Source organism: Furipterus horrens, unplaced genomic scaffold, assembly GCF_987537825.1.
Source record: "Furipterus horrens unplaced genomic scaffold, mFurHor1.1.pri manual_scaffold_9, whole genome shotgun sequence".
Lineage (NCBI taxonomy): Eukaryota > Metazoa > Chordata > Mammalia > Chiroptera > Furipteridae > Furipterus > Furipterus horrens.
The window spans coordinates 34,599,851-34,612,070 of NW_028327179.1; the positions used below are offsets into that span (position 1 = coordinate 34,599,851).

Here is a 12,220-nt window from a genome sequence, read left to right on the forward strand (position 1 = left end):
AGGAAAGAATCTGAAGGAGAGGGAAAAAGATAGCGCAGGATGTTGAGTCAGAAATATAAGGCTGAGGTCTGAGAGACTGTGGCTGATCCGGCAGTTTTAGACCTTGGGTAGTCCCTGGGTAAACAGTGACGTGAGGCAGAGACTCCATGCTGCCTGTCTCTTGGAAGCAGGTGGAATAGGGGCTGCTGTTTTTGGCTGCTGCCCAGTGTAGCTGTCCCTGTGTGAATTAGGCAAGGCATAGGAGGGATGGGGTCACCCAACTGCCTATCTCTCCCTTATCAATCAGAACATAACCAGGAACATTAACCTGTCATAGGCAGCTAGACAGACATGAACAGAGCATGGAAGATGAGCCAGGTACAGAAGGTCACCAGGGAAGAAAGCCTTGGGTGCCTAGCAACAGGCAAAACTGGAAAAACAAGAACACTGACCATAGGGTAACCTTCCCTCCCCTAGCATATTGCTGGTCATGTGGTGTAGATCTCCTGACCTTTCATATGGCTGGTCATGCACTTCGGACCCTCGCTTGACCTTCCTTCCTCTGGCATATTGCTCGCCATGCAGTTAGACCCCCTTAGAGAGAGCCCTTGAGCATTAAGCCCCCAGGACAATGAGGTTCTGGCCCACATCAAATACATCTAAGTCTCATTGTGTTTCAGCTCCAGGCCCAGAAAAGCAGCAAACTCAGACAAAAGGACACCATGGCTGACAATAGGACCAGCTGCATTGACTAATGACCCCCTGCTCTGGCACCGACCAATCAGTAGAGACCACAACCCTAAAAGGACACACCTGGAAAGCAGATGAATGTTCTATTGAGATTGTGTCCTAGGACCTCTCCTAAAATTGCCACCCTTAACAGCCCTTAGGACAGAGGACCCAGCTTGTTCTCCCTCTCAGGAGCATGGCCATACCTTTCCTGTTTACCCCTCTTCCCCCCAAAGAACGTTACCTTTACCCTTCCCTCCACTAAGTTCCAAGGGCTCCTTCTTTTGCCTCTGTAGCTGTTTTCCTGAGTCCATTTCTTCTACAACTCACTCTTCTACCTCTGTGACTTTCTAAATAAGCTTTCTCGTATAGTTTGAGACTTGGCTCTGAATTCTTTCTTAGCCAGAACTCAACTACCGAGGTTGCGGAACCAAGGCCCAGTCTGAATCCACTGGTCTAACACCTGGTATCATTCTTGCCACCAACAAATCTACATTTGATCAACAAGCAGATATATAATATCTACAGTGTTCTGCTAGTCTACTAGCTTAACAGTCTGACCAGAAAAAGGAGTTAATGTTATTTAGGCATGACGTAATTTTTTATGAACTCGTAGGGCCACTAATTCACTTTCCAACTACTCGGAAATCATAGGAACAATAATCTATCCTAAAATTTTTCATTAGAGGAAAGGGAATGAGGGCATGCAAAGGAAAGGTCAGACCATTTCACTTGGCTCTGGTTCACAGAATCTATCTTCTTCTGTGAATAGCTGGACACCTCAAGGCTACTAATGCCTCTCCCATTTTTCATAGTCCCTCAAAGACTGACAGTGATGGGATAATCTCAAATCCCAATTTCTTTAAAATTCTGTGAAATGGTCTTCTCAGGTCTTAAATCAGAACTCCTTAGAGGACCATGGTACTATTAAACTTCCTAAGACATTTGAAAATTTCATTCACTCCTATATTTGTTCTGTACTTTGGTACTGGAAGCTACATCTCCTTGGTAGAAATGATGTAAGTAAAACAGAAGGCAAGTAATTGAACTTGTTTTCTATTACCTTTCTATCCGAGTGGCATCTTTTGGGTGTAAACTTCAAACCTGAGATTTTCCTGGATTTCTAATGTTTCCTCTCTGTCCATCACTGAGCTGAATTGTACTAGAGTTATCTGGTCTAATGTTTGTTTGGTTTTAAGAGTCTTTTATCATCCATTTTGATACATTAACCTTCTGGAGTTTTAAGGCAATAGATTATATACTTCTTAATATCCTTCTGGAACACCTCCAGATGCAAGGAATAATTCTGGGTAGAGCAAATAATCACATGCATGAATAATATAGGTAACTTTATTTTCAAAAAGGCAAAGATATATTATCCAAGACAAAGAATATTAACACTTCGAGAGAAGGCACAAAGCATACAACAAATGCCGGGACACCCATGGAGATAAAGGTAATGGGTTACACATACTCTTGGAATTAATAGAGAAGGACTATGCTTATTTCATGAGATGGAAAGGTTTCAAAAAAATAAAATAAAATATAATGTCTATTATGAGTTTTCACAGATTAATGTTTCACATGGTGAGATTTGAAACTTACTGTGTTAATTAGTTCTAAAAGTTTTTTTTATAACATACAACAGCTTATATCCTTAAATATAAAACACTAAATATACAAGCACTCATATGCACTGAATACTAAGAATGAAGGAATGATGTAAAGATAAAGAAAAAAAGAAGTTGGGCACTTTTTTTTCCCCCTTTTTCTTTTCCATTTCTCCCTAGTCCCATTTTCAAGCACACCTGTCTGGAGAAACATATTAGCATGGTCTCTGAAACGGCTGCATTTTACATTTCTAGGGAAATCAAGTTTTCTCCTTCGAGGTCAAGTTGCCACTTCAGATAGATTTTTATCTTCAGTAGCTTTTTTCCCCCATAGAAAATGCTTCACAAAAGCAAAAAAGGGATAGATGTACTTCTGGATGATATTATCTTTTCCCTATCTTAGGTTACTTATTACAGATCCCCAACTTACAATAGTTCAACTTATAATTTTTTGACTTTATGATATTGCAAAAGCAATACACATTCAGTACAACTCACACTTCAAATTTTGAATTTTGATCCTTTCCCAGGCTAGTGACATGTGGTACAATACTCTTTTGTCATGCAGGGCAGCAGCGGCAAGATAATTTTGCCCAACTATAGGCTAATGTAAGTGTTCTGAGCACATTTAAAGTACACTAGGTTAAGCTATGATGTTTTACAGGTTAGGTGTATTAAATCCATTTTCAACTTACAATATATTCTACTTATGATGAGCTTACCGGGATGTAATCGCATAAGTTAAGAAGCATCTATACTTGGCCAAATTCTTATATACGCTATCTCATACTGTTAATAAACATAAAAATCAAATACATTGTTCATAACTCACTTTTTATGCCTAACTATGGCATCACAATCAGAGTGAGTCAACACATGAGCTAGGATTAAAGAAAAGACAATAAAATCTGATGTTCAACCTTATAGCACTTCAAGCTTCCCAGTTCAAAGATATGTTTAAAGTATGATGTTCCCATTTCTCTCACAGAGTCTTAAATGTTCCCCTTTTTCTAGTAAAGGCACACATGTTCAGCATCATAAGAGAGAAGTCAAGCTTCTACTCTCAGGAAAAAAGTAGCTCCAAGGAGTTAAATGAGATGCACCAGAAAACACATGACTGATTGACCATGAAGCTTGGAGCAGTCCCCAAATGCTCACTGCCAAGTACTGTTAACCACAGAGATCTTGCATTTTCCATTCAAATATTGTCATACAAAATTAAATGAAGTTTGGAACAGCAGAAATAAACAATTAAAGCAGCCCTGGAGAACCATTAACTCAGGGGTATTCAGAGTTCAGACTGTTCTCAACCCAATTCCAATAAAGACACAATTCATACACACACACACACACACACACACACACACACACACACACACACACTTCAGGTTTATATCATAATCATGATAGAAGGCTAGTATTTTCTTTTTGGGGTTTGGCTGTAAAAGCACAGGAAAAACCAACAAATAAAATTATTATAAATGCATAGTACCTTGATTAAAGGACCAGAAGACATATCAAGTAAAGAGTATTATGAGTAGTTTTTATTTTCTCCAATAAGAACGCATTACTTTCATAATTATAGAAAATGTCATTATTAAATACCTTTACAATGAATTTAAAAAACAATATAGCCCTGGCTGCTGTGGCTCAGTGGATTGAGTGTCGGCCTGCGAGCCCAGTGTCGTTGGTTCGATTCCCAGTCAGAGCACATTACTAGGTTGCACATCAGGTCCCCAGTTGGGGACGTGAGTGAGAGGCAACCACACAAAGATGTTTCTCTCCCTCTCTTTCTCCTTTCCCCTCTCTCTAAAAATAAAAAATAAGTAAACAAACAAATAAATAATTTTAAAAAAAGAATATAAAGCAAGGCCAAATTTATGTCATTTGATCTGTCTTTTATGACAAAAGGATTGGAGAACAATGCTATGGCCTCACAGATAACCTAAATCTAAAAGACAAAAGCACTAAAATAGGCTGCTTTATGGACAAGCAGTAAAGAATTCAATTAAATATAAAATTGAAAACAATCTACCTACACATGTTAAAGATCAGGTTTTACATTAATCATCTCTTTAGTAATATGTAAATTAACATAAAATATAAAGAAAGACCTTCATAAAAATTATATGTAAGTAGTATGATAAGATCTATGCTAGTATTTCTACTTCCAAAATCTAGCGTAGAGCCAGAGTACATATGAATTAGTTAGCCTAATTTGGAATGAAGTGGTTTTATACACAGCCAGTAATTTGGCATCAAGGTAGCTGTCTTTAAGTCAGTAAGTGAGAAATAGCACTTGTGCTGAATACCCCTTTATTAAAGTACCGAAAGTGTGGCAGGCCCTATGCCATGGACTTTATTTACACTGTCTCATTTAATCCCTGTAACACCTCTATGTCATAGATACTATTATGGTCTCCACTTTATTAAGAAACGAAGGCACAGGTCTAATAACTGGAAGTGACAAGTCCACAATTTGGATCTAGGAGGTCTGACTCATAAATTCTCTGTGTGGCAGTAATAATTAAAGTGTAAAGCACAGAAGAAAGGTGTGTAGTCCACACGCTCATACTGGTCCTTCCCTCAACAGAGGCCCTCTGCTTATACTTGTGATCAAATTATTTACTCTCAAAGCAATGTCATTGTTTTCTAATAATATTTTACAAATTTGAAAGTAAATCAATATATGTTAGAATGGATTAATAAGTCTTATCCTAATTATAAATGTATATACATTTATGAAAGAATATTTGGAAAATACAGAAAATTTTTATATCAGTAATAATGTCACTATTCAGACGTAAATTCTTCAACATGCATGTATCTTCTAGACTTTTTTTATGTGTAGCTTTTTCTTAATGACATCTTATTTCTATAATTGGTTATTTACTTTTTGCTTTTGGTTTAACAATAGGTGCATATCCTTTTACTGGATGGGCTGAAGTAAGAACCCAGGCAACTGTTAAGTTCAAACAATCCCACACATCCTTCCTTTTTAAGGAAAATGGCCCCAGTACTTCCTCCTTTCTAAAAATGTCATGGGTCCTGCATTTTGACTTATTGGTGAAAGCAACGCTGTTAGCCAAATAATAAAAGCCTGTATAGACCTGACAGTCACATGGGGCATGACCTATGGAGCAGTTCATCTGAGTAAACCTGGCCAGAAGTCAGTCTAATGGGTGTGCTCCATACCCAGCGATGGAAAACAACCAATCAGGACAGATACACTGGGAAGAACTGAAACCCATAATCAAATGTCAGCTGAAGAACAAACTTCCTATGTCCCAACTACAAATCTCTATTCCCAAGGACCATGTGTTGACGTCCCTTCTCTTCACACTTCAAGAGCTTGATCAAAGTGTTCCTAAACATTTTCCAATCAATACATAGTTAACATTTATTAGTTTAGCATCTGTTAATAGTACTGTGACAGGTATTGAAGAATAAGATATATAAAACTGAACAACAGGAGTTTGAACTACACAGTCTTAAACAAAAAAGTTTCAGTAACATTCACATGTAGCTTAATAAAAAAATTAATTTGCGTTCACTGAGAAGACATACTGTAGCCACTTTGAGGAGAACTGTGTTGTATGGCTTTTCCTTGTACTGAATGGCTTTCGTGGAGTCTGGCTTCAATAAACATTGCACGCTGTAGCTGTTTCCTGGTTTAGGCAAACAAGAACTAAACCAAGAAACAGCTACAGATAGAGGAGATTATATCAGCTTTCCCTATTAGGACAATTTCTATAACTAAGAAATCACAAAAGTCAGCTTTCCTAAATGTCCCTCCTTTGTGTGTATCAATATTCCCAGTCATGAACAGAAAGCTTTCTGATATGATATTAAGTTCAAAATGAGTGTTGGAGGGTAAAGTCACTGACTTCAGGGGCAACATTTACTCAAAAGCAATTAGGTATTTATTCAGTTGTCACCTAAAAAGAGGAATGAATACAACTGCCATCATTCCTCTCCAATGAAGCAGATGGGAAATCATCAGCAGTTATCCCACTGAGGAATTCTTCCATAACAGCACCATATATACAAATCCTGGGCCAGAAAATAAATGAGACTTCAGCTAGTGTAATAGTTACCTTATAATGAGTTTTTTAAAATGAGTAGTGTATCTATAAATTTGGTAAACTGAATAAAAATATCTAAACTTTCTATGTCAAATATCTGTAGATAAGGTACTTAGTCACTTAAGTCACTATCATTTTTATTTTTTCTAAGATTTTATTTATGTTCTTTTCTTATTAAAAAATCGCCCTGGCCAGTGTGGCTCAGTGAATTGAGCACCTGCCTTCAAAACAACAATTGCCGGTTCAATTCCCTGTCAGGATACATGCCTGGGTTGCAGGCCGGGTCCCCAGTTGGGGGCGTGCAAGAGGCAACCGATCAATGTATCTCTTGCACAGAGATCTTTCTCTCCCTTGCTTTCTCCTTTATATCTAAACATAAAATTACTATAAAACTAATATCCTGTGTCCATGGTAGATGAACAACTCTGGTTATAACACAGAGAATTACTTTTCCTTTTTTCTTTTGTTTTTAAATACACACATTTTAAAGACAATGCATTCCTTATTTTCCTATTTTTACCACAATCTTAAAAATCCAGATCATTAATTACTGAAGTAAAATTTAGATTATGAATTCCAGAAAGTGAGAAAACAAGATTAATCATGTGTCAGATAAGCATGCAATCACTATGCTATAAAACTCATTCATTTTGAGTGACTAAGGAGAAAGTATGGCTGAATTGTACAGGATATTTTTCAAAAACAGGGAGATCTACTTATCTCAGACAGATGGAATGGCTCCAGTTCTGAAGCCCAGTATGAAAATGACAGATGAGAGGTTGAGACACCCAAGTTTTCATTGCTACTCTGTTACTACTCAGATGTATAAACTTAGTCCCATCTTTCAGTCTGTCAGCTCTGCATTTTCTTCTTCATATGTATGTGGGTATATGTATGTTCATGTATTATATAAATATATAGTACAAGAGAAAGTTTTTGAAAAGTAGCATGGGAAATATATATAACTGTACAGGCTATTAAGTGGCTCCTAATATTGTTCATTTTTAGAGATCTAACTAACCATGTTAGCTTCAACAGTTGCATTTTTGATGAAACATCATTCAAATAACTATTTTTATTAGACAAAATAAGCTTAAATACATTTGTTATCCCCAACTCTTATTAAACAAGCCCATTTTTTAAACAAGTAGGTCAATTTTAAATTAGTTCAGGTTGCATAAACCATTCCAAAAATGATTTATAAATTAATTAAGTCATCTAAAAGTTTGTGTGAATAAATACATACAAACAATGTAAATGTAACTGCTTAAATACAAATACATATGGAAGTGGGTAAAAATAAGAACAAAGTGTGAAAATTGGTCACGACTTTCTAATAGCTGAATAGGTAGAGACAATCCCTTTTTCCTCTTACGTTAAATTTGAAGGCTTAAGTACATTCACAGTCAGTGATGGGCATATGCTTCAGGTGGGGGGGCTCAAGAGTTCTGAGTTCCTGATCTACTTAAAAACCTATTTCAAATAATTTTATTTTTTATTTTTTAAACGATTTTATTTATTTATTTGTGGAAAGGGGAAAAAGGAGGGAGAAAGAGAGGGAGAGAAACATCAATGTGTAGTTGCTTCTTGCATGCCCCAACTGGGGACCTGGCCCATAGCCCAGGCATGTGCCCTAACTGGAAATTGAACCAGCAACCCTTTGGTTCACAGGCCGACACTCAATCCACTGAACCACACCAGCCAGGGCTCAAAGAATTTCATTTTTTAAGGCACCATTTTTGCTATTATATTAGATATTAGTTCCTCTATTACTTATGAGAAGGATAAAAGGGTTGTGAAGGTGCCAGCAGATCAGGAGTTACGTTTGCCTTATGAGAAGAATTGAAAGGTAGTAAGAGAAATGGGTGCCATCAAACCTTGGGCTGAGGCACACAATGACAAAGCAGCACTGGAATGAAAACCTCGTCCAAAATAAATGTACGCAACAGAACAGAAAAGGGGAACAGCAAGTGTTCTACTTCATTCAGGCACCTACTACTGGGAAAGCCACAAATCACATGGGGGAAATAGCAGAGGCGGAAACAGCTATGATGTCACTGTGCAGTTGCCTAGAACAGAGGAGAATATGAGTGATAATTAACTAAAGAGAAATCATGACAGTGGCACAAAGCAAATATGAGAATCATGGAGAAACTAGCTACGTACCCCCAGAGTCAGTCATTAACAAAAGGGTGGAGTATAGATTTTAATTTCAAATTTCAACCCCCCCACCCCCCACCCCCAAAAAAAGGAAATAAAAATTATAACTCAGCTCCCTAGTTGGAATTGACTGGGCCTGAACCTTGGCTCTGCCACTTTGCTGTGTGATCGATCATAGGCAAACTGCTCAAACTTTATGGGCCTCAGTGTCTAAATCTATAAAATGGGTAACAGTCTTATTGCAAAGATTTTCTAGGATTATCATTAGGAACAAATAAAAAATAATAGCTGATGTTCACTGACCATGTACTAAATGTAAGGCAATGTTCTAAACACTCCAAACATATTCATTCATATATATTCCTCAGAGCTGTTAAGAAATCAACCTATTATTAGCCCTAGTTTTATAGGTGAAAAAAAATGAAGCTTAACCCAGTGTTCAATAAATATCTATTTTATTTCATAACCCTAAATTGCAAAGAGAAAGGTAGCACCAAAAATACAAAGAGAGTCAGAAAAATTGATATTATTTTAAAATCACAACTAGTATCATGGAGTTAAAGGGGCCAAGAAGAGAAACCAATGTTCTACACAAAGTTCAGTAAGGTAACTGAATTTTTAAAGAACACAATTAAAGAGAGAAGAAAGATTTCAGAAGATAATATTCTTATAGGTCTAAGTCCTAAATGAGATGAGGCTGGCAATAAAGACAGCTATTTTAGATCCATATATTATCAGAACAAGAAAAGGGGAGACCCATTATTTGCAAAGTATCAAATAAGTTCAAGTGATACAGGAAACAGAGATCCTCAGATTTCCACTTCAAGACTGTACCCTCCAAGTGTTTTCCTCAATCATTTTCTCTCTCCCTTTTCACTGACTCCTTTGTTATAATGTCATACTCAATTCTTTCCCATTTAGTTTCAAAGTAAAGCAAAAAAATAGTTCTCTCCTTTCTCCTCGTTCTTTCCTTCCCTGCCTCACTTCTCAAAGTAATAGCTTGCACTTCAGTCTCAATTCCTCACCTCCTCTTCTCTCTCTCTTCAACCCAGAGCAAGTAGGTCACTTTCCCCACCTCTACACATCCTTAGAAAAAACCTTCCTAATGGCAAACTTAATGGATTCTTTCAGGCCTTATCTGATTTGACTTCGCTGAACACTTGACCTCATCATCCACACTCTCCTGAAACTCTCTTCCCTCCTCGGTACTTTCCTGGTTTTCTTGTGACCTCTCCAGCAGCCCCTCTCATCTTCTTCGGTTCTTCCTTTGTCCAACTCTAAATACTTGTGTTCTGTTATTTCATCTCTTCTATTTCACTCAGAGATGCGATACACTCTATTTTAACTTAAAAATCCTCTATGCTTTACTTTGGGCACAGCCCCAGGGGCCCTCAACCCTCAAGAGCTTAACACTGAAACTTTCCCAGGAACATGAAGTAAAACCTAGTTAAAACTAGTCCATTGCCTTCTCATCAGTAATTCAGCTTCCTCTGGGATCTCCAATAGGGCTCCTTTGTAAGATTTATTTGGTTTATCAGTATCTCCACTTCTGTTCTTTCACGGAAGAGGTTTCATCAGAAACACAAGAGCCTTTGGTTCCGTTTCTGCTTCCTCAGGAGCTTTTTAGTCTGTCTGTACCTGTGCTGGCTGCTAAGCCGCTTCCGAATTCACTCTTGTCTCGCACCCATCAGGCCAATTAGGAGTGACTTCTATCTTCTCTGTTGAGTTACAACAGGGCTTTCAACTGCTAACCAAAGTACCAAGTGTTTACAATTTTCCACAGCTCAGACAATGCTGGTGGATCTGAAGGCCAGTTGGTTTAAATCCCTGAAGACAGAGATAGTTAAAAACACAGCAATCTCAAAGAGACCATTTTGAGCTAGAGCTAGAATTATCTTTTAAATTTTCAAAGAATTTGTCTATACAGGGAAAAAGAGGTCTGTTTTCTTGAATCAGCCATTAAGCACGAAAAAAGTCTCATGCCTGAAATCTTTAAAATAATTTCCTTTCTGTCTGAGTTGGTTCTTTTTTTGTTTGTTTGTTTTTAAAGCACAGATATCTTTCTGGCTGGAAGGCGGAGTTTGTTTTATCTTTTCCACTCTCAGATTTTACTGACATGAGTACATATCACCCTTGAGCCCCATGGTAAGACAACAAACAAGAACCTGAAGTTGAACTTCCTGGGCAGCCCAAGCACACTTAGGGAAAGGATCAGATCAAACCCCGCTCCTTTTCTCTTCTGATCCTGGCCTACCAGGATCTTGTATTCCTCAAAACTGCCCCAATTAACAGTGTCCACAATCCAGTCTAGTACTTGATTACTCAATGCAATTGGTCGTACTCAGATTTTTCAGCAACATGCCATCTCTCCATTATGATAATTGTTCCTACTGGTATAGTATACTTCTTTTGCATGCATCAATGCTAAACAGGCTATAAGTATTTGACTAAAACTCATTGATGCTGGAACCTATTAGCTTAGAGCTCTAATAGCACCTGATTTCACCCAAGCCCCAGTTTATTCATTAATTCCTGCTTCAAATTTCCAGCATTTCCACTACCTTAAATTACTTCACTGAGCCTATCATTTATGTTATGAGTAGCAAGGGATATAGGTAGGTCGTTTGAATTTTAGGCTGAGCAGTTGCTTTTTCCCAAAAAGCATGAAGTCTCATGTTTGTACCTTGCCGTTCAAGAGCATGTGCTGTATGTAAAGCTCATGAAGCAGCCATGAAACAATTTAAGTTGACAAATCTGGATTAAAGGTTCATTGATTACAAATAATTCAAAAAGCTCCCCAGAGATTCATTAAAATCAATGCTTCTGAATATTTATTATGAATCCCATAATATTTTAATCAAATTTTGGGTTTTGGCAAAATGTTTTTTTTTCAAGTTTCTAAAAGAATAAAGCATTATATAAGTAAGGTGACCATGTAATTTATCATCCAAATGGGGACACTGGAAGAGTAAAAAGAAGATTAACAATTACACAAAGAGAAAACCATAACCAAAATTGTCCCGGGCAAACCAGGACAGTAAGATCTCCCTCTACACAAAGTACCTTACTCCAAACAGTATCTCTGTCCTTCTCAATCAAGAATGTTATCTAAAACTTAGCGAGGTTAATTCAAAAAGGAGTCAATGAATAAGTGGCCACAAAGGATGACTGAAGAACTCTGTACAGGTGACAACAAAGATTTCGTTCCAGACGAGAATGAAATCCAAGCTCCACTATGAGGTTTTAAACATGGCCCCCAAATTCTTTGACAGTCCTCACTGAGAGGTGCAGTCTATGGCCCTCACCCTTGAATCTGGTCTCTTCAAACACCTGACCAATAAAGTAGGTGAAAAGTGTCACTGACAGTTCTACACACAGGCCTTAAAATATTGGCAGCTTCCCTTTTCTGTACCTTGGTAGTATTGTTCCATTCTTGACTCATCTTTGTGTTGGCTGGATCTATCTTTAACTGACAAAGGGGTATTGAAGTCTCCAATTAAAATAATTGATTTGTCCATTTCTCCTTTCCATTTTATCAGCTTTTGCCTCACGTAGTTTAACACGCTAGTGTTAGGTGCATACACATGAAGAACTGGTATGTCTTCTTGGGAACCTGACCCCTCTATCAATATGTAATGTGCCCCTTTATCCCTGATG

At 37.6% G+C, this 12,220-nt stretch overlaps 1 protein-coding gene across 3 annotated transcripts in view; it reads right to left on the minus strand.

The window, feature by feature from the left end:
• CDK14 (cyclin dependent kinase 14) overlaps window positions 1-12,220 on the minus strand; it is a 564,775-nt gene that overhangs the window by 390,898 nt on the left and 161,657 nt on the right. The gene's annotated exons all lie outside the window — the stretch shown is intronic.